This window comes from Cavia porcellus, unplaced genomic scaffold (genome assembly GCF_034190915.1).
Source record: "Cavia porcellus strain 051 isolate PalLab524CR breed Dunkin Hartley unplaced genomic scaffold, mCavPor4.1 scaffold_28, whole genome shotgun sequence".
NCBI classification, from domain to species: Eukaryota; Metazoa; Chordata; class Mammalia; order Rodentia; family Caviidae; genus Cavia; species Cavia porcellus.
In genome coordinates this window covers 18,196,565-18,218,039 of record NW_026947511.1, presented here as the reverse complement: position 1 = coordinate 18,218,039, position 21,475 = coordinate 18,196,565, and the positions used below count along the sequence as shown (strand labels likewise).

The 21,475-nt window shown below is 38.9% G+C and overlaps 1 pseudogene; it reads right to left on the bottom strand.

Moving 5' to 3' along the window:
• Positions 1-6,669: 6,669 nt before the first annotated feature.
• LOC134473841 (poly(rC)-binding protein 2-like) lies at positions 6,670-21,120 on the bottom strand (annotated as a pseudogene).
• Between the last annotated feature and the right edge of the window lie 355 nt (positions 21,121-21,475).

The window sequence follows — 21,475 nt, the reverse complement described above, 5'->3', positions numbered from 1 at the left end:
ATTTTATTTTATGTAAGTTTATATTTTTTTCTAACATACCTTAGTAATATTCATGTCTTATAATAATTTTTTTACATATTGGAATAAAGGCTTTTATTCAAACCCAATTAAGGGTCCTGTGAAGAATAAAAGGTACAAAAATAATAGCAAGAGGCAGAAGAGGAGCTGGGCAGATCTGGGGTGCCCTCACCGGCCTCTCTGCGTGTCTGGAGGACTCTGGATATCTCCGCCCAGACTGCTGGAGTTCCCCCAGGCTTCCAGGTGCAGTGAAGGAGAGAGGTGGGTTTGAGGCTTCCATATCAGCCTCCCCATTCCGGCTCCACTTGGAGACCTGCTGAGCTGCGGACGGATGGGCGGGCCCACACTATCAGCCTAGCCCAGCCTGTTTAGCTGCTGCGCCTGGCCATAGGTCTGCAGAGGAGGAGCTGGGCAGATCTGGGGTGCCCTCACCGGCCTCTCTGCGTGTCTGGAGGACTCTGGATATCTCCGCCCAGACTGCTGGAGTTCCCCCAGGCTTCCAGGTGCAGTGAAGGAGAGAGGTGGGTTTGAGGCTTCCATATCAGCCTCCCCATTCCGGCTCCACTTGGAGACCTGCTGAGCTGCGGACGGATGGGCGGGCCCACACTATCAGCCTAGCCCAGCCTGTTTAGCTGCTGCGCCTGGCCATAGGTCTGCAGAGGAGGAGCTGGGCAGATCTGGGGTGCCCTCACCGGCCTCTCTGCGTGTCTGGAGGACTCTGGATATCTCCGCCCAGACTGCTGGAGTTCCCCCAGGCTTCCAGGTGCAGTGAAGGAGAGAGGTGGGTTTGAGGCTTCCATATCAGCCTCCCCATTCCGGCTTCACTTGGAGACCTGCTGAGCTCCCGATAGGTGGGCTGGCCCACACTACCAGCCTAGCCCAGCCTGTTTAGCTGCCGCGCCTGGCCATAGGTCTGCAGAGGAGGAGCTGGGCAGATCTGGGGTGCCCTCACCGGCCTCTCTGCGTGTCTGGAGGACTCTGGATATCTCTGCAACCAGGGAGGGTCCACAGGTTCCTGAACCACTGCGGCCTGTGGTGAGTACCCTAACCCGGCTGCGATTGAAGAACTGTGGAGCTTCCAAGGGGCAGGTGGGCGCACAGTGTCCCTGAGGCCCAGCTTGTCTGGAACTGCGGAGTTCTGAGCAGGCAGAGGAGGGCCACTGGTTCTGTAGGCCCAATGGCTTGGGGTAGCGCGGTGCCAGAGTCTCAGTAGCTCCAAACATAGAAGGGGATTTTCAACAGATCCTGAGGAAGCTTTCAAATAACACTTGAAACACAGAAATATAGGAAAATGACAGAACGAAAGACCAAATTACAACCTCAAACCTCCAGCCCATCTCAAGAAACCCTAGGAGCGATGGATATAGAAGAAAATATATCCCATCCACCTCATATATCGGACACAATAGCCACTGAAATTGACAAGCAACTCCAGGAAGCTTTAAAGAAATTCAAACTCGAAATAATCTCCCAGATAAAAGAAGAAATGAAAAAAGAAATGAAAGAGATTCTAAATATATCTAAAGAAAACACAGATAAAAAATTGGAGGAGCTAAACAAAAAGATAGAATCCCTAGACGAGCAATATAAGAAACAAACAGAATACATAATGCAGATGCACAGAGATATACAGGAAATAAAAAACTCCACTGAAAGTTGTAAAAACCGCCTTAATGAAAGTGAAGATAGAATTTCAGACCTTGAAGACAGGATTGCAGCTAGTGAACAGGAAAGGGAAGTTCTTTTCAAAATAACAAGGAATCAGGAAACAACAATTCAACAACTGCAAGATGATGCAAAGAAGAATAACATAAGAATGATAGGGATTAATGAAAGAGAGGGAGACAACATGAAGGATGTCAGGAGGATATTTAGAGAAGTAATAGCTGAAAATTTCCCAAGCATGAGATCAGAAACTGACATCAGGATCAGTGAAGCATATAGAACTCCAAACAGTCATAACCAAAATAAAACTACACCCAGACATATAACAATCACCATCCCAGAAATCCAACACAAGAATAGATTATTAAAAGCTGTCAGAGAGAAAAGACAGATCACTTATAAAGGAAAACCTATCAGAATCACAGCAGACTTCTCAGCACAAACAATAAAGTCAAGAAGAGCATGGAGTGAAGTATTCCAGATCCTAAAGCAAAATGATTTCCAACCGAGACTGATATAACCTGCAAAACTATCATTCAAAATAGATGGTGCAATACGATACTTCCATGACAAAGAACAGCTGAAGAACTTCATGAACACCAAACCAACCCTGCAAAAAATATTGAAAGACAGTTTAGATACACAAAGGAAAAAACCACTAAGCAAAGCAAATAATTAAACAGAACAGAAAGATAAAGATGCAGCAGCAGAGAGATAACATTCCTACAATTAATCAGCATTTAACAGTAATAACCATTAATGTAAATGGTCTCAATGCACCAATCAAAAAAACAGACTAGCAGAATGGATCAAGAAACAAAATCCAACCATATGCTGTTTACAGGAAACCCATCTAACCCAGAAGGATACTCACAGACTGAAAGTCAAAGGATGGAAAACAATTCTCCATGCAGCAGGAATCCAAAAAAAGGCAGGAGTAACCATTCTGTTTGCAGACAACGTGAACTTTAAACCAACAATGACCATAAAGGACAAAGAAGGTCACTACATACTCGTAAGGGGAAAACTCCAAGAGGAAGAGATAACTATCTTAAATATATATGCACCAAACTCCAGAGCACCCAGTTATATAAAACAATTATTAACAGAAATGAAAACTCAAATTATCAGTAACACAATTGTAACAGGAGACCTTAATACACCACTGACACCAAGGGACAGATCAACCAGACAGAAAATGAGCAAAGAAATAACAGAACTGAATCACACCTGTGAACAAATGGGTTTGATAGACATATACAGAATGTTCCACCCAACAACATCAGAATACACATTCTTCTCAGCAGTACATGGATCATTTTCTAAAATAGACCATATATTAGCTCACAGAACATATTTAAGCAAATGCAAAAAAGTTGAAATCATCCCTTGCATATTATCGGATCATAGCGCTCTGAAATTAGAAATTAATGACAAAAGATACTGCAAAAATTCCACAAACACATGGAAACTAAATAACACACTCTTGAGTAATCAGTGGGTCACAGAAGAAATTAAAGAAGAAATTAAACAATACCTAAAAGAAAATGAAAATGCAGATACAACTTACCGGAATCTGTGGGATGCAATGAAAGCCGTTCTGAGAGGAAAATTTATTGCACTGAGTTCCCACATCAGGAAAACAGAACGAATACAAATAAATAACTTGATGCTACACCTCAAAAAGCTAGAAAAAGAAGAGCAAGTCAAGCCCAAAGCCAAAAGAAGAGAGGAAATTATAAAAATCAGAGCAGAAATCAATGCAATAGAGACTAAGAAAACAATCCAAAGAATCAACGAATCAAAGAGTTGGTTCTTTGAAAGAATAAATAAAATCGATAAGCCCCTAGCCAACCTTATTTTAAAAAAGGGAAGAAAAAGCTCAAATTCATGCAACAAGAAATGAAAAAGGAGAAATCACTACAGACCCAATAGAAATACAGAGGATCATCAACACCTATTTCGAAAACCTCTACTCTCAAAAGTTTGATAACACAGAAGAAATAGACAGATTCTTAGAAGCATATGAAGTACCAAAGCTAGATCAAGAGGATATAAAACTGTTGAATAACCCAATCTCTGCTAATGAACTTGAAAATGTAATTAAGGCCTTACCCACCAAGAAGAGCCCAGGCCCAGATGGATTCACTGCAGAATTCTACAAGAAATATAAAGAAGACCTAATGCCAACACTCCTCAAACTATTCAATGAAATTGAAAGGGAAGCAATCCTTCCTAAGTCATTCCTGGAAGCAAATATTACTCTAGTACCAAAACCTGAGAAAGACCCAACTATAAAAGAGAACTATAGACCGATCTCCCTAATGAACACAGATGCAAAAATCCTCAATAAAATATTGGCAAATAAGATCCAGCAAATCATCAAGAAGATTATACACCATGACCAAGTGGGATTCATCCCAGGAATGCAAGGATGGTTCAACATACGCAAATCAATAAATGTAATCCACCATATCAATAAAGCCAAAAATAAGAATCACATGATCATCTCTATAGATGCAGAAAAAGCCTTCGATAAGGTCCAACACTTATTCATGATAAGAACTTTACAGAAAATTAGAATAAATGGTCTTTACCTCAATATAATAAAGGCCATTTATGACAAACCAACAGCCAGCATCATACTAAATGGCCAAAAATTGAAAGCCTTTACTTTAAAATCGGGCACAAGACAAGGATGTCCTTTATCACCACTCCTATTTAATATAGTACTGGAAGTACTAGCCAGAGCAATTAGGCAAGAAAGAGAAATAAAAGGGGTAAAGATAGTAAAAGAAGAAGTTAAATTATCATTGTTTGCAGATGACATGATACTCTACATAGAAGACCCCCTAAACTCCATTGAAATACTCTTAGATACAATAAATAAATTCAGTAATGTGGCCGGATACAAAATCAATACTCAGAAATCAATAGCATTCCTATACACGAACAACAAAATTACAGAGAGGGAAATAAGAGAAACTGGACTATTCACATTAGCAAGCAAAAAAATGAAATATTTAGGAATTACTCTTACGAAAGAAGTGAAAGACTTATACAGTGAAAATTATAATACACTGAAAAAGGAAATTGGAGATGATCTCAGAAAATGGAAAGACATCCCTTGCTCATGGATAGGAAGAACAAACATTGTGAAAATGGCCATTCTCCCAAAACTGTTATACAGATTCAATGCAATCCCAATAGAAATTCCATCAACATACCTTATAGATCTAGAGAAATCACTCCTAAATTTCATCTGGAACCAGAAGAGACCTAGAATCGCAAAGGCAATTCTAAACAGCAAAGACAAAGCAGGAGGCATCACAATCCCTGACTTGAAGTTATACTACAAAGCAACAGTAGTAAAATCAACATGGTATTGGAATCAAAACAGAGCCGAAGATCAGTGGAATAGATTAGAAGATACAACCACAACTACAAACACACTCAACCACCTTATCTTTGATAAAGGAGCCAAGCAGTTTCACTGGAAGAACGACAGTCTCTTTAATAAATGGTGCTGGAAAAACTGGCTCTCCATTTGCCGAAAACTAAAGCTAGACCCATGTCTATCACCATGTATTAAATTAAAATCTAAATGGGTCAAAGATCTGAATATTAAAACAGAAACACTAAATCTATTGGAAGACAAATTAGGTAGAAACCTTGGAGAGATAGGAGTAGGTAAAGAATTCATGAACAGGACTCAAACCACACGGGAAATACTTCCCAGAATCAATAACTGGGACCACTTCTTATTAAAAAGTTTCTGCATGTCAAAAGAAATCTCCAGCATAGTGAAAAGAAAACCCACAAACTGGGAAAAGATTTTAGTGAACTCTCTCTCAGACAAGGGCCTCTTGTCTAAAACATATAAAGAATTAAAGAAACTCAGACCTCCAAAATTCAAAGATCCAATCCAAAAATGGGCATCTGAGATGAATACGCAATTCTCAGATGAAGAAATGCAAATGGCAAATAAATACATGAAAAAATGCTCATCATCATTGATCATTAGAGAAATGCAAATTAAAACCACACTGAGATACCATCTCACTCCTGAAAGAATGGCCAGGATCAAGAAAACCGACAACAAATGCTGGAGAGGCTGTGGGGAAAAAGGAACTCTCCTGCACTGCTGGTGGGAGTGTAGACTGGTACAGCCTTTGTGGAGATCTGTCTGGAGATTTCTCAAAAAGTTGGGACTGGAAATCCCATTTATTCCAGCTATTCCACTTCTAGGCATATTCCCAGAAGAACTGAAAGCATCATACCACAGTGATATATGTGCACCTATGTTTATAGCAGCACAATTTGTAATCGCCAGATCTTGGAAACAACCCAAGTGTCCATCAACTGAGGAATGGATAAAAAAGTTGTGGTATTTCTATACAATGGAGTATTATTCAGCTATAAAGAAGGATCACATTGAGATATTTATCAATAAATGGGCGCAGCTTGAGACCATACTCATAAGTGAAATAAATCAATCTCGCATGTGTGAATACCGAATAGTTTCCCTAATGTAAGTAATGATTCAAATATATAAAAATATGTGGTAATCATGATTCCCCATTAGGTGGCCTTGGAGCCTTATAAAGTTTTCACTCATTAATTAGAAAGGCTTTATTCTGGGCTTCTTGATTTGAAAATATTTGAAGCTAGAGTATATGAAGTTTTATCCAAATATATCAAGGAAAAAGACACTATGGTAACTACTATTAAGTCAGGTTATATGGTGGTGAAGTACTAGGTTGTTGAAACAGTCATGCTGTGACCTCTATTGTTATATTGTTATGTCCTGCTTTATCTCAATCTCCCCCTTATTGTTTTAAAAAATTATTTAGTCATTTCTTATGTTTGTCTTAATTAAAGAAAAAATTCAAAAAAATTAGGATATATAAATAGTAACTCTTTTTGATTTCCTATTAACTTGTTTTGAAGTCCTGTAGTACTCCCACGATCTTGTTTTGACTGATTAGACTCTGTTCCATTCTATATGGTAGTATCAAGTTTGAAGACATAGGCAACTACTTTGAAGACAATAAGATTCACTAAGATACCCATTCTGGTTTGACTATTGTCTTCTTTGGAAGTCCTGTAATGTTTACAATGCCTAAGTTTTATTGGTCTTGTTCTCTACTGTTTTGTCCAACTTTATAATATCTAATGACATAGACAATTCTTTTTAAGGAATCAAGGGACAACGTTGATAACCATTGTTGATAAACTTGTACTCTGTTCTACATCATGTGCTATGTCTATCCTTGGTATTGACTGACAGCTTTGTTTTGCCATATTTGACTGTATTCTCCCCCCCCCCAAAAAAAAGTAATAAGCACTAAGGAGTAATGAAATCCAAAGTGCGTGAATTTTGTTGTAAAAAAGAGAGGGAAAAAAAAAAAAAAGAAAAAGAGCTCTAACGGATATAACAGCAAGTGTGTTTAGGGGTGTTAAATAGCTGACTGTATCAATGTTTTTGGATCATTGAACACAGCTGTTTGCAGTCTACCTGTTTGAATGTCCACCTTGTATTCTTTGATACTGTGATTTGAGGAACTATTTTCAAGATGATAATATGTAATATACTAACAGGTGATTTCTTACTGTTATGTTTTTTTTTTTTTGTTTGTTTTGTTTTTTTTTTGTTTTGTTTTGTTTTTTTGTAGTTCTGTATTACGTGTACCCTTACACCGCTTTGGTTTGTTTTGTGTTTTTCTCTTTTTCCTCTTAAATAAAAAAAAAATAATAGCAAGATAGCAGGAATAAAACCCACAGGGATCATTGTGACATCCAGTTTTTATTCACAAAGAAAAAGCTCCAGTCCATCTTTTAATTTTTTTGAAAAATTCCTGATGTTACAAAACTAAACTGAAATGTATTAATATTCCATTCTTACATTTTCACGACAAAAAGAAAAATTCATGAGCCAAAAAACAAACAAACAAACAAAACAGGGAGAAGAGAAGCTTATAAAACTAAATATGGATCTCAACATTAACAGCTGAACAGAAAAAAGAATTAAAATGCTTTAACTAAAAAATCACAAGTGGATGATAAAGTGTGTAGAAACTAAAAATTTACAAACTATTTGAAACCTGGATTTCTGACTGTTCAGAAACTACATACATGGACCATGGGTGGTGGTGAAGAGCAGAAAGGGTTTTGGCACCTGCCTTGCAAGCAGGCGGTCGTGAGTTCGATCCCTAGTACCGATAAAAAGTTAAAAGTTAAAAAAAAAAGAGCAGAAAGGGTTTTGGATGAATCTGCATTGTTCTAGCTGCCCCCATGCCATCTGTCTCTGAGGAAAGCCTGACACTGATTATGTATTGAGCCGGGCTAATGCTGGGAGCAGATCCAATAATGGTAACCTGCCTATTGGTAGAACCTGCAATTTTGATCTGCACCCCAGACATCTGATGCATCTCATTGATTTTGGCATCTTGACAACCAATTACGCAGCCAATGAAATCATTTGGAATGGTGAGTCCATGAGAAGTAGTCTGAGCAGACACATCCAGAACTACACTGAATCTGGTGTTGCCATGTGTCATGGAAAAACAAGACTGTTATATTGCCAACTGGTGCAGCTTGGTCAAATCTGGCTGTGGAATGACACACTGTCCTTTAATGGTCTAGTCCTCTAGAGGTGGTGTCTCCAGGTCAGGGTTGAAGCGCCTGGATGAGGTGGTGTGGGGAAAGCTTGCACTGTTGCTGCCTGTACTATACCTGTCCTGACCACCTGCAAAGGTGACTGGAGAACTTGATGTCTTTGGGCTGATATGGGATAGTCATGCCCTTCAGGAGAGACTGGGAGAGAGTCTCCAACATGACCATGCAGGTCTATTTGACACACTCAATATGGATTGTGGAATGCCAGCAGTAGTGAAAGGCTGCTCAGTTAAGTTGGGGAGCATGTCTCCTGCCACTTGGACCTGAGCCCCTGTACTCTCATATTTCCTTGATCTTGAAAACGCCTTGTGCAGTAAAAGAATCACACTCACTAGCAGGACCACCAGTCTCGGAGTGATCAGGGGTCTACTGGAAGCTGTGCTATTGGTCTTAGAGCTGCTGATATCCTTTTCAACTTTGTCAGTGATCATAGCAAAGGCTTTGAAGATGGCATTAGTGAGTCCAGCCAAAGTGATAATTTGCTCAGGACAATTCCCTTCTGAGATGTTGATACCTACACCAATCTCCTTGCACATCTTCTTAACTGACTCTTTCTGACGATACTGCCAACTTCCTTTCCATGCATAAGTAGCCAAATGTTAAGAGTGACATTAAATCCACCTTCAATCACAATAGGGTCCGTGTCAAGTATTATGGGGACATGGACTTTTTGAGTGGTCAAGTCTTTGGTCATGGGTGGTGGTCAAAGCCAAAAGCTTGAGGTGTGAGGCAACTAAGTGGAAAAGGGGAATAGGTGGGAAAGGGCTGTAATCTTTCTTTTTCAAACTCAGTTCCTAGGAGAGGCCAGTACTCTTAGGCACTGTGATAAACTCTAAAAATACAAACATGACTAAGGCATGATCCATCTGTTGAAATCTGCCTGAGAGTAGGGTAAGACTTGGTAGAGTATGTAACATTTGAACTTCTTTTTCCTAGTAGGGAAAAGTGGGAGTAGTTTCCAGAAAAGAGAATCAGTATGTGCAAGTCACAGATACACAGCAGGGCTTTAAGGAAATAAGAGCCGGACATAGTGATGTATTCCGTTAGTCCCTACACTGGGACATAGAGACAGGATTTTCTCGAGTCTGAAGCCAGCTTGGGTTACTTAGTGAGTTCAAGGCCATCTGAGAATACATAGGGCAACTCTGTAATGACAGCAACAACAAAAAGATGTGTGTGCAAAGGAGTGGTATGAAACATCATGAGGTTGGGAGAGGTTGGGTGTTGTTAGCTTGGGAACGATTATATGTAATATGCCAAAAAGTTTCTTAGCAGAGCTAGCAGAGCAACTTCTCAGACAAGTTAGAGGCACAGTTAAAACTTGCCGGTAGAAGAGTGATGGGAATGAGGAAACTGAAAAGAGCGTGAAAGAAGTAGCTGTTGCCACCATCCAACAGGGGGAGTGAGATTTCAGGTAGTGTCACAGCTCATATTTACAAAGGTGTTCCTAAGTACAAGCCGCAGGATTCCATTAGCCAGTTTATCATATAGAGATTGACAGGTGAAGGTTCTAGTTTGACAGACAATTCAAGCTGCATACTCTGCTAAGTAAATATCCTTTTAAGCAAATGTGTCCCTCATAGACTGACTTAATGCAGGCTATCATATCCAGTGGATCTATGTTCTACACAAAATCTGTCTCTTTAATTAATTTGACCCAGAACTGCCAATTCTATTCTGTTATTTCTACTTTATTACCTTTGTTTGGTTTCTCCTATCTTCATTGATGCCTTCCCCACTTAAGTGTGTCAATTAAAATTCAACTTCCAAGACTTAGTGCATTAGGTTAGTCAATAAAGATTTGAGTACTTATATGCTGGTTCCCAGGAGTCAAAATTTAAAAAGAAGTGCTGGGAATATATCTCAGCAGCACAGTGCCTGACTGGTAAGCACGAGGTTGTAAGTTCAATTCGTTCAACTCCTGGTACAAAAAAAAAAAAAAAAGGTCAAAACTGAAAAAGACCTGGGTGTGATGGCTCACTTTTCAGTCCTACTCTGGAAGGCTGAGGTAGGATTGCAAGTTGGAGCCCAGTCTGGGCAACTAAGACCCTATGTTAAAAGGAAAAAAAAAAAAAAGGCTTTGTGAAGACTTTGAGTTCCATCCCCAGTATCACAAACCAAAACCAAAACAAGAACAAACCAGAAAACCCAAAAACAGAAATATAAGGGTCTCCAGGTCTAATAATGCAATATAATGGGATAAAGATGAACACAGGCTATCATGAAAACACTATGAAAGGCTACTTATTTCCTTAAAGGGTAAGGAGGGAAGAAATGAAATGGGTTTAAATTTAAAGATAGAAGAGGGCATTTTAGGCAAAATGAAGAATTTGTTGATTAAAGCTTGAGAATGCACAGTGCTACCCTAACCTGGAAGTGGGGAGAGGCTGGGAGCCAGTGGGAACTGCAGCAAGTTTGGTGGCGACTGGGAATGGCAAACGAGTCTGGAGGTGCAGGATGGGTCTAATTATGACTCTAAAAGATTTAGTACTCTATTCTGTTGGTTGATGATTTGAACCAGGTGAAAGAACCTAAGAACAAGTTAAAGTGTACAATCCAAAGACTAACCTATTGACATGTCCCTTCTTTTTTCCCCAGACCTCTTTGCAAAACTATTGCTGATGTCAAAAATTTAAAGCTGATGGCTTACAAAATCAGATTTGGGTTAGACAGAGTATTCTGGTACTACAGTGGACTTGATGAATATAGTGTGCCCTGAGAGTACAAGACCTGGGAAGCTAGAGACACATGTTCTCATAAAAATTGAAGAAGCATGCGTTTACATGCATCCAAGTAGGTAATCTGACTGACAATCAGAAGAGTTATAAAAATTATAATTGAAAAAGTATGTCAGGGCTGCAGAGTCCAAGAGACTCTTGAGAGATGGGCCATGAATATCTGCAGTCATTTTTCTCCTATAATTACAGGAGAATCCTGTAATTCTCCTGAAGTAAGCCGGACGTGGTGGCTCACGCCTGTAATCCCAGCACTTGGGAGGCTGAGGCAGGAGGAGCTGCAAGTTCGAGACCAGCCTGGCTCCAAAGTGAGTTCAAAGCCAGCCTGAACTGCATAGAGGCCCTGTCTCAAAAAGACAAAAAAAAAAAAAATACAGGCTGAAGGTTGAGAAGTGAGGCCTCCTGAAGAGGGCCACGGCAGAGGACAGAGAAATAATTGTTTAGTGGTTGTACAATGCTAGAGTGACAAAACATGATTAAAAGAACCTCAACATGCAACCACAGTAGTTTCTAAAGCCAGACTTAATCTGTTGGAAGCTAAAGAAGTAAACTTCTAGCCCAACATGGTGGCATATGCTCATAATTTGAGCAAGAGAATCCCAAATGTGAGCCCCGCCTGGCAATTTAGCATGTCAGTGGGACCCTGCCTGAAAATAAGAATTAAAAAGGACTAGCTTGGGGCTGGGGATTTAGCTCAGCAGCATAAGTGCCTGCCTTGCAAGCAGGCAGTCGTGAGTTCAATCCCTGGTACCGATAAAAAGGAAAAAGAGAAAAAAAAAAAAAAAAAAGGACTAGCTCAGTGCTAAGGCACTGGGTTCAATCTCCAGCAGTGGAAAAATAAATAAAACCCAAATTTCGGAAAAATGTCGTGTAATTTTCTGTTCTCTCAAAATGCTGAGAAGTTTAAAGCAGGAGAATGGGACCTTAAGAATAGACCAGGAGTTAAGACTCAAGTGATGTTAAATGTAACTAAATTTGACTCAAGGATGCCTCCATAGTAGACTCCGTATGTAGTGAACTGCAGCCTAACTTTAGGGTACAACTAAGGAAAAGCCTAAACTAGGAGTATTCTTGTGTAACTAATAGCAGTCTTAGCCAATGACTGTAGCTGAGTTTCACTCTCAGGCAGGAAAAATTTAAACAGTGTTGAAAGCAAAGGCAGATGGACTCTCCATACCTCATTTTCATTTTCTGGGCCTCACATCAGTTTCTGTCTGAAGTGCTTTCCAAACAAGTAGCAGACAGGAATGATCTGAACCTGTCCTGGTTCTGAGACCTTCCTAACTCTAGAATCATAGCTAAAAGACAATTAAGGTCTCTGAAACTAGAATGGTTGTAACTGCCTTTCCAGTTCTAGTGAACTAAGGATTCACAATCTTTTCCCTCTGGGGTACTTAACTGATTTGGACACGGCTAAAGGTGGAGACTTCAGGTTTGTTCCCTCCCGCTAGGTTACTGTTCATGACGGAAGAACTGTCAGTGCTGAAGTAGAGACAAGGACACAGCAAGGTGGCTCAGCAGTTGGGCAAGACCTGCCAACTGAAGGGACTTCTTAACCACGGGTGCAGAGCTACTGTTTCTGACCCAGACTTGAGATCAAGCCAAGCCTTGCACCCAACATTGCTTTTTGTTTGTTTGTTTGTTTAGGCAGTCTCACTATGTAGCCCAGGCCAGCCTCAAACTCACAGCAATTCTCCTGCCTCAGCCTTCTGAGTGCTGGAATTATAGGCATGCACCATCACAAATGGCCTGGCACCAATCTTCTGACACAAGAACACATGGAACCTGGCACCTTCTAGCATGAACTCATGGGGGACCACCTGGATCAACTATCAAAAAAAATTTAAGAAGACAATAGCAACTCATTTTGTACCTCTGCTCACTTGTTCTTGTAGTGGTCCATTCTTACAGGATGTACCTTTTCCCTTCATAGCATCCTCCTCTATTATTATTTTTGCTTTAAATAAACAATAATCATGCACATTCACCAATTGTGCTGAACAATTCATTGAACAGGACAATTAAGAATGTGGAAAACACTGTTGGTCCATACTCCTCCTGATAACAGAGCTTTTGTGATTGCATAGAGCAAATGTAATGACATTGCAGGTCTGAGAGGCTGCAGATACATGGGTGGTTTCCCTCTCTAGATGTTGGCCTAAGTCTGAATCACTTAGGAGTCAAAGGCTAAAACTCTGAATTAAAAATACTGAAAGACAGGGTGCACTTTTCTTCAGTCTCTGAGTACCAAGGAAACACAGGCAGTCCTAGAGGGCTATGTAGAGTGAACAAGAGCAAACCAGACTGTTTGAACCTGATAAAACTGCAAGATGCCCTCAAATATGCTAGGTCCTGATGCACTGAGAGGATCATCTTTTGCTATTTTACCAGCACAGCCAGTGATGAGTCCTCTTGAGTAGAAGACATTATGTAGAGTTTCTACAGTTTATATACATTGTGTATAAAAGCACACCCATAGATGATCTAGACACTTAAACTATGATTAAGAAGCTCAAAAAATAATGCAAACATAGGAACTCATTAAAAAAACTTAAAAATTAAATGGTTATTCTAGAACTGTAAAAACATCTGGAAGTAACAACAATATTTGAAAATAAGTGGATAGATGGAAATAGCAAAAGATAGGATTAGTGAACTGGAGGTCAATACAAAATTTCCAAACTAAAGCACATAGAAGGGAGAAAAAAAGAAAAGAGAGGAAAGGAAAGGAAACGAAAAGCCAAAGTAGATCTTGCAGCATGTAGGACATAAATGATTGAATATATTTTATACTTGGGTCTTAAAAGGGGAGAAATAGAATGGGGAGGAATGTCATATTTGTTGAAATAATAGCTGAGATTTTCCAAAACTGTTCAAGTGGCCTAAGATTTTTCCATTAAAGAGAAAATGGAATTTTTATGATGTTGCAGTGATCAAGAATGGATCTTTAAATTTAGAGTATATAATGCCCATTTTATACTTTAGTTTTTTAGTCGCCCAGATTGTAGCTCTTGTTCTAGTTCTGGTTACTTCTATCCCTTAGATAGACCAATACCCAATTTACAAGCCCTTCTCTTTCTCTCCTTCCTGCTTGCTTATCCTGTGTAAGCCCTATACCACCAGAGATCAGTCATGATATTTTGGGAGTGATCCCCATCAGTGCCCATCAACATAAAACAAATCTGCTGAAAATCCTAGGTGTCATCTCAGTGTTTCTGCTTGCTGTTGCATTTGCCAGGAAGACCAACATGCTGACCTCTTTAATCACCAGTCACGTCCCCCGTGGATGGAGCAAGGACCTCTCCAGTTCTTTATGGGAAGGTAAGCCCTCCAGATTTCTCAAGTCCCCTCAGAGGTCTGGAGGAGGATTCCTGGCTCCTTGCTGGAGTGTCTCACACAGGACCCCAAAGGGAGGAGGATACAATCTGTCTGTCTTCCTGCCTTCCTGATTCTGGTAAGACCCCTGGGGGCACTCCAGTTAATCAGTCTTCCAGTCCTGCTCAAGAGCTTAATCAACTCTTGTTAGTTAAGGCTACTTCAAGAAGAGTTGGAATATTTAACCTCTGAGTGCCTGCTGCATGATTGTGTGAGTGAGTGGAATGGCCAGTTTAAGTAAAAGGCTGCTTCATCTGTGCATCAAGACTGGGAAGCACTGGCCTCAGTGGCTGATTGGGCCCTCACCTGCGGTTCTGTGGTGATTGACATACGGCATAACAGAGGCCTTGCACACTCCTTAGCTAAGTGCACCTAAGTCCCCATGAGGGATTCAACCAGGCAGGCATCTAAAAGGCCTCTCTCTGAGGGACACATGGCTTTTGTCTGTTGCACCATCATTCAAGTGCAACACATAGGAAATTAGAGATGGTAACTGATTGGTTAAAACCCACAGTCCCTGACTGCAGTATAAAGGGCTTTTACAGGGTTAAAAATGAAATCAAACTGCCCCTTGTATCTCAAAAAAAAAAAGAGACAGAAAAAGAGGTCTATTTTTCCTGAGCATTCTGCCCTAACATCCTTGTTGGTCACTACAGTTGCTGCCAACATCTATAGCTTCACTCCCCATTCCCAACTCACCTACTTCCAGCCAAATGAACTGATTCCAGCTAGCCATTGCCTGCATTTGGCAACAAAGCTCCCCCTGCCCCACCCAGAAGCACCTATCCTGGTGAGATGGTATCATCTAATGCCCACCCAGATGACTATCAACAACCCCTTTGGAGTTCTATATTTTGACTGAGGAAAAATTGGACTGTCAACCCTGACAAATGAGTCATGCCTGTCAGGCCTAAATGACTGAGCTCTAGCAAACTGGGCACCCAAGGGTCCGCAGTCAATGCAAAAGTCAGGCAAATCTGTGACTTTGCTGGTAGACAATGGTACAGAAATCTCTGCCTTCACAAGTTCCCTTTAGGGCTGGGGGTTTAGCTCAGCGGCATAAATGCCTGCTTGGCAAACGTAAGATCATGAGTTCAATCCCAGGTACCAAAAAAAAAAAAAAAGAGGAAGTTCCCTTTGCCAAAAAAGTTACCACCTTTGAGGCAACCAGGACTTCTGCCTCTCACCCCTTCTGCAAGCATAAACTTGCAACCTTGCATAGGAGGGACATCCTATATAAACCAGTAACTTTGTGCTTTCAACTCTTGACTATTCCCCCAAGAGGAAGGCAACACTTGTATCAGACTGAAACAGATAACTGCAATCTTGAAATTCTGAAAACTCTCCTCCCAGAGGTATGAGCTAAGGACTCACCTCCAGGTGACCTCACCGTAACACCCTCCCTGGACTTCTGTCTGATGCCCAGGGGAAGCACAAACAGGCATCCAGTCACACAGCAACCTGACAGACTGCTTACCACCTTGGGCAAGGTCTCCGTGCTGTCAACAATGCAGCCTCACTTTGCATTCTGTAGTTCCCAAAACATATACCGTTTTAATACTATTACTTAACTGCCACAAAGGTTTGGGAACACTCCCACTATTTTCAGAGAGGCTCTAACAACAGATTTGGCTGCTCTGAGCCTATTTTTCTGTCCTTTCCAGTTCCACAATTCAGTCACTGTGAACTCTATCCCGGGGCAACCTCCACCTACATCAAACAACATCCCATGCCTTGAGAGACTCGGCCAGAAATTGAACCACATATCTAGAGGTTTCAAAACTGCAAATTTTTATAGACTGTTTACTGCTGAAATACGCCTCTCCTGCCTGTAAAGCCGATTCAAGATCTTTGAACTGCAATGCCACTTTGCCCTCTGTATGTGTTGCCATTGCATAACAGATTTAAAGAATGTTTCATAAATTATCAGAGTGGAAAAATGGAATTATTGTAAAAGTAATTCAAAGGAAGGCAGTAAGAGAGGCAAAATATAAAACACAGCTTTAAAAAGAACAAGAACATCGTTGGTATAAACCCAATTAATTAGTAATTCTATTTAATGAAAAAGGATGAAATATTCTAGTTGAAAGATTAATATGGTTGGACTGGATAAAAACTAAAATATATTACAAATATATAATGAGTATGGGAGACACATGTTTAGAAAAGGACACAGCACGGTCAAGGTTAAAGAACAGAAAAAGATACACACTGCAAATACGTGCCAACAGAAAGCCATACTAGTACTAGAGTGGATGTTAAAACAAAAGCATCAGTATTAATGAAGAGAAATATTTAATTTTGTGACTTAAAAATAGAAATGAAAGAAATAGACAATTTCATAATCATAAAAGGAAGCTTCAACACATCTACAGTAACTCTGAAAACAAATACAAATTGTAAACACAATGAACAAACATGATCTAAACTGGCATTCTCAAACACTGTACTTATTAACAAGTCACAGTTTCAAAGTTAGCCTAGGCTACCCAGTGAGACCTTGTCTCAAAAACAGAAAAACAAAAAACACATTCCCAAACCCACAAACATACACAAAACCATTGATTCTTTGAAAAATTAATAAAATTGATAGCTCCCTAAAAAAGACTAATCAAAGCAAAAAATAAAAAATTTAAGACTATAGACAACGTCATGAACAACCCTATGCAAATAGACAATTACATAAAATTCACAATTTTTTTTGTACCGAGGATCAAACTCATGGCCTCACTTACCAGGCAACTACTCAAGCCACTGAGCTAAATCCCCAGCCCCACAAATTCTTTAAAAGACAAATTTTAAAATATTTTTCAGATAGGGTCTCGCTATATAGTTCAGACTGGGCTTGAACTATGCTGTCCTCAAACTCACAGAGATCCTCCTTGGTTCAGCCTCCCAAGTGCTGGGATTACAGCCACCATACCCAGCTTTAAAAAAAACCACAAAATTGAAAGTAAGAAAATACACCTAACCCTATATAAAGACAGAATTTATTAAAAAAATTCCCATAACTCTAGGTAAAACATAAAACTCTAGATACAAATAGGTTCAGAATAGTCTTCAAAATATTTCAAAAAAATCATAAAGTCTCAACAATAAAAGGGGAATGCTTCTCAAATGTTTTTATGAAGCCAGCAAAACTTGAGATAAGGCAAAATTACTCAAGAAACAAACTTATAGACCTTCTCTGGTGAACACAGATACAAAATTCCTCAGCAAAATATTAGCAAATAGAATTCAATGATTCATAGAGGATAGTACATCTCAAAATAGGTTTTTGTTCAGAAATTCAAGGATTTTAAATGTGAACATCAGCTAATGTATTTCATGGTACAGTAATTGTGGAAAAGGATAAAAATACAGTAAGAACTTTGATAAAAAGCATTAAATTCAACTAGTAACTCAGTGATTAAAAAAATGCTTGATAATCTAGGAACAGAAGGGAGCTTCCTTAATGTTTTTGGTTTTTTGGTGCTGGAAATTGACCCTAGGCCCTTGTGTGTGCTAGGCAGTGTTCTACCGCTGACCTACATTTGCAGCCCCAACTTCTTACATCATACTTAATATTGAAATAATAAAAGCTTTTCCTTGGAATCAAAAAATGATTTTTGCCGGGGCTGGGGATTTAGCTCAGCGGCATAAGCGCTTGCCTTGCAAGCAGGCAGTCATGAGTTCGATCCCCGGTTCCGATAAAAAGGAAAAAGACAAAAAAAAAAAAAAAAAAAAAGATTTTCGCTGTTTCTGTTCAGCGTGTTACTGGAACTCAGGCTAATGCAACAAAGAAATGAGGTATATAGATTGGAAATGAAGAAATAATATTACTGTTTGAAGATAACATAATTAAAAGGGTAAAAACTTAAAAATTCTACAAAATTTATAAAGTATAGTTAGCAAGTTTGCAAAATAAAAGCAGAATATTAAAATTTACTTTTCTATATATCAAACATACACAAACAGGAAACAAAAGAATAACTTTTATAGTTAGGCTTCAAAATGGGATACTTTGGGATGAATCCAATGAAGGATATGTGGAATCTCCAGAGACAACTACAAAACAGAAATTATAATTCAAAATATTCAGCCAGTCACAAATTAAAGATGGCTGAATCAGATACTTATGGAATGATTCAATGAAGTGTGGTGGTGACCCCAAAGTCATTCTCATGGAACATAGGTGTCTGTGACTTCTTTGAATTTGAGTGAGCTTTTCACTGCTTCAACCAATAAAGTATAGTATAAATCACATTATATGACTTCAAAGGCTAGCTCATAAAAGGTCATGAAGCTTATTCCTCATTCTTTTGAAACACTCGATCTCCAGATACTCCCTTTTGGAATTGAGTTCCCTGTCATGTTGAAAGATGCTCAAGTCACAAAAAAAAAGGTCATTAATAAGAGCTTCAGTATCCCATACCTGCCAGGTACCAACACAAGCAGTTAAAATTCCAAGCCATGTAAGACACTCCTAGCTAAGTACCACATCAGTAGATAAGTTGTACCTATTATATGCCTATACCAATTACTGATCCAACAGTATCCAAGAACATAATAAAATGATTGCTCATTTAAAAGGCTTAAATTTGGGATGACTTGTCATTTGGCATTCAGATAACCAGAACCAAAACGTGTTAACTTTATACATTCAATACAATTCTAATTAAAATCTCAGCAGGAACAATGGAAATGCTGACATTAAAGTGCATATGAAGTTATGAGTCATCAAACCAGACTTTCTCATTTAAAGACATCACAAAGTTACACTAACCAGAACAGTATAGTACTAACTGAAGACATGAATTGATGAGGTAGAATGGAGAATCCAGAAATAAACCTCCATGGTCAGTTTATTTTCAACAATGGCACTAAGACCATTTGAAGGGAAGTCTTTTCAACAAAATTATGTTACCAGTTTTATCTGCAGAAAGTCCTGTTTACAGGTTTGCTTTTCATGTCATCTAGGAACTGGGATTTTAGAATTTTCCTTAAGTGATAAAACTGCCTCTGCTACACTAGCCAACCAGAAACAATGTGACTTCAGTTATCCTCTGAAAAAGTGGTGGAAACGTATCAGTTACAAAGTTAAACGAGTGCCTGTAGATATTATTCAGCATGAAAAAAGGTAATGATTAGTTATAGCTTCTACAAATGAAATCAGATGAATCTCTACCTACTTTTTTACATGTAAAATGTAAGTTCAGAATGAAAAAGTGCTGTAAAAAAACGAGAGGGCTGAGGTGCTGCTCAGTGGTGAACAAAATATGAGAGGGAGGCAGAGATGGGAGAAGGAAAAGGGGTCAGTGAGAGAATCATGAGAGTATATCAAGGACATCACAAATAATCTCTATTTTCTTTATCCTTTATTTATTTATTTTTTAGTATCCACAGTTTTCCTCAGGGCCTTCACACTGAGCTATGATACATCCTGAGCCTTTTTAAAATTTTGAGACATGGTCTCGGCTAAATTGCCTAGGCTGGAATTGAATTTATGTTCCTTCCTCCCGCATCCTCCGGGAGTACACCACCATGCCTGGCTGCTTACATTACATTTTAGGGCTATTAAATTGTGTTTCACGTGCCTGAAAGAAAATTTTAGTTTATAATAATGGATAGAACCGGATGTTTTTAAAATCAGATTTTTAGATTAATAACCATTTAAAAGACTTATACAAACTATAAAGACAAACAGTATAGTTCACAACTTAAAACACGCTGAAATTCTACATATATGGCCATACAAAAGTATTTATCACATTTTGATTTGTTTGGAAAAGAATGAGTTACAGGACTGATGAATCTACTGTAGAACTAAAATCTTAAAACATCAACTGAACTAGACTGAGTCCAGTTCAAATAGACTACCAATACACAGACACACAAATAGCTTCATGGCTTAAAAACAAACAAACAAAAAACACCTCTTTTTAAAAAGTCTAACAAAATATTCCTCTCCATTTAAAAAATAATACCTAACTAGGGTGGGTATAGCTTAGTAGTAGTGCTCACATAGCACGTGGAAAGCCCTAGGTTCTATCCCCTACTGTGACAAAGAGAACTGGAGTACTACAGTGTGTTGTTACTATCATTCATCACTCTTTTTAAAGTAACTTTCACCTACTAATTCTTAGGGTTGCATTGGGCTGTTTGTATGCGTACTCTAGTATTTTTTTGGTCCTTTGAAATTGATAACTCATTTGATTAACAAAGCAAATGTTTTCTCATCACATTGGGAGAGGAATGGAAAAGAGAAAGTAAAAATGATAATTATATATATGGTTTAGACAGGCATGTTTAAACCTGTATTTCAGGAGTCATTTTTTTTCTTTCTTTTTTTAAACTGGTACTGGGGATCGAACTCACGACTGCACGCTTGCAAGACAGGTGCTTATGCCACTGAACTTAAATCCCCCAGGAGTCATATTTTTGAGACAGTTGTGGGATGGTGATGAGGTTGACATTCCAACTTGTATCACTGATTTATCATACGTGGCATTTATAAATATCCAGAATCCAATTAGAGATATGGTTTTCAGCTATGCCTAAAAACACTGATCATGTTGAGAGGTGGGTTCCTAAATACCCAAGGTTATCCACTGTCAGCACTAAGGAGGTCCTTAAACAAATCCTTAATTTATCAAAAGGCTCCTCGGTTTTGAATTTAGTTTTAAAAGGTAACTGATGTTTCCCTTCTTAGAACCAATCAAAACTAATATACCCAACATGGTGATCTGACTGATCACTATGTCACTAGTAACTTAAATTTTGAGTTAATTATGAGGGTTCATTAAGTGTCTGATGATACAATTCATATGAAAGCAAAGGCAAACAAGAATTAGGCAAGTTTCAAAAACTTTAATAAAGTGGGGGAAAGACACTTCTAAAAATATATGCCAACAAATTAAAAGTTTCAAAAAATAAGTGAAAGATATTCAAGAAATAAAACCCTCTATTATCAAAATTAAAGACTTAAAATTTACTGATGTTGAGTGTTCAAATTCAGGGCAAAT